We start from the raw sequence: 2770 nt of genomic DNA on the forward strand, positions 1-2770 counted from the left end.
ATCTGTTGGAACGATGGCTCACATTCCGCCGACCATACAAACGGAGCGTCTTTTTGTAGGAGGGAAGTGAGTGGATGAGCAATTTGGGCGAATCCTTGATTGAAACGACGGAAATATGAACTTAGACGCAGAGAGCTCATTAAATGTTTCACGTTTTGAGATTCTAGAAAGTCACGCATTGCAGTAATATTTTTGGGGGTCGGGCCGAATACCCTCCTGGTCCACAAGTGTCTGCCGCTCACCGAAGTAACATTTTTTGGCGTTCAAAATTAGTCCGGCGTTTCGAATACAGAACAGCTCGACTAAGCTGCTGATTATGCTACGAAAATATATTTCCGTAGATGATGACGTCATCTAGGTAGCACATCATATCTCCCGTTTTAAGCCACGCAGAATTGTGTCTATAAATCGTTCGTACATCGCTGGTACATTATAAAGTCCAAATGGCATTACATTAAATTATAAAGAACATTAGATGTCTGAAGGCTGTCTTTTCTCGGTCCGACGGATGCATCGGTATCTGCCAATAGCCAGACCGCAGATCTAATAAGAGGCGGACTGAAGACAATCTAGGGCATTGTCGATACGTGGAAAATGATAAACATCCTTTTTCGTAACTACGTTTAACCGACGATAGTCAACAAAAAATCTACATGAATTGACCTTCTTTACTGAGCTGGTATGAGTTACCCAAGGACTGCAGGACCCAGTTTTACACCTTTCTTCAACATGTCTTGGACCTGTTAGTTAATCCATCTGCACTCGGCTGGTGATAATCAGCAGTTTTGCGCATCACCAGTGTTAATCCTGACATACTTGAATGCGGCGCCACAGAAAAAACGACTCCTTGAGCAAGGTCAAACACAGAGGCGTAAGTTGTCAGAACTTCACATAACTCTCGCTGGTCGGATGATGAAAGAGATTTGTTTATAATCCGGGTTATGTTCACGCTGTAGTTAGTATCCACACGTTGATGCGGATGAGAGACAGACCGAATAGTAAGGACCTCGTGGTCGTCAAATGTAGCCAACTTGAGGCCGGATGGTAAACAAACGGGTTCGGATGAAATGTCCACAGTTCGCACGTGGACACAACCATCTACGACTTTGACGACGGCACGAGGGACTAATAAACTTTTCTTCACGGCGTTGTTCATGTCGGGTTTAATAAACATAGGGTAGGTGCCTTCTCGATCGGAGGAGGTATGGACAGTCACGAACATTGCAGCCATGCATGTTAACAACATGTCACAGGTGACATAAAATACTGGGTCACTAGGGGTAGGTGATTCTTCTACAAACGCAGAAAAAATATTGCGCTGCAGAGAAATTTCGCCTTATGAACAATCGACTGTTGTTCCACGTTCGCGCAGAAAATCAATCCCTAGAATAACATCATGCGCAGCAGCTCGTGCTAAAGCAGTCAAGAAGCGACAACTTAATATTTTATGGCATCTCTGACAATTCGTTTTAAACGTGAGCGCAATCGGAAGCTCAGATCAATTATTTCCTTTCAAAGTGTCTCGATTTGAATTCCTCTGAAGCTACAATTAATAGGGCTCATAGGTTAGGCAGCTTTGCAAATGGCAAAACACGATCTGTTATTGCTAAGTTTGCGTCCAATAAAACGAGGGAATATGTACTTTCGCAAAAAAGGGCGTTTCTATCGGCGAAGATTTTTGCAAAGCCACCCGTAAATCGTGGAAAGCCCTTAACGATTTTGGCAAGGCTAGTGGTCAATTCTATTCTTTACGCCACAACAAATTGATCATAGGTGAAAGGTGCTACATCTATCGCGCAGCTACAGACGAAGTATGCGAAATTGGACTAAGTAGGAGCGCGATTACCCCGAAAAGAGACATCGCACCACCGGGTTTACCCTCCGCAAATTCAAGCGCAGCATAATTATCGAAAGATCGAAAGCAAACAAACAGGATATCAATTCTTTTCACTACTGTCCGAAGTGTCATCAACAAACGTACATCACTATCATCACGTATCGATGCATGCTCGGCTGATATAGTTTTACTCACTGAAACTTGGCTCTCTGCAAAAATCAAGAATAATGAAATACTAGATTGCGAAGAAAAATACAACTTTTGCAGATACGACCGCGATTTCCGAACAGGCGGGGGTGTACTGATTGCCGTGAACTCTGCTATCAGTTCATTTGCTATCTCTATCAATTCACCATTAGAAGTAGTTTGCACTCGTGTTACATTTCCAACTGGCGACCTTATCCATTGCGCGTGTTATAGGTCCCCATCCTTACCTGCTACTTTCTGCACTGTCCTTCATGATGCCGTTAATAAATTAATTGTTCGATACCCAAAATCACATTTATTCTTACTAGGTGATTTCAATTTCCCAAATATAGTGTGGCAAAACGGTATTCCCTCCCTTAAGCAACCATCCTACGAGTGCAGTAATTTTTAGACACCTGCGCAGATTTTAATCTAAAGCAGCTAATTAATAAACCCACACGCACCACCTGCACTTCGTCGAATATTTAAGACCTCTTTTTTACAACAGCTTCCGGTTTGGTCTCTCCACCAACATACCTAGAAGGACTGAGTGACCACTCACTGCTTCACTAAGAAGTATGTCCGTCCCAAGAAAGTTGTTAAAACCGTATGTAAGTATAGTGCCGCCGACACTGCGTCCATCACAGCTGAACTAAAATCATTCATTGTAGACTACATTCTAAACTTTTCCGAACGTACCGTTGAAGCAAACTGTTCATTGTACAAAAATAAACTGCTAGAACTAAT

This window comes from Amblyomma maculatum, chromosome 4, assembly GCF_055883805.1.
Source record: "Amblyomma maculatum isolate TAMU_Amacu chromosome 4, ASM5588380v1, whole genome shotgun sequence".
NCBI classification, from domain to species: Eukaryota; Metazoa; Arthropoda; class Arachnida; order Ixodida; family Ixodidae; genus Amblyomma; species Amblyomma maculatum.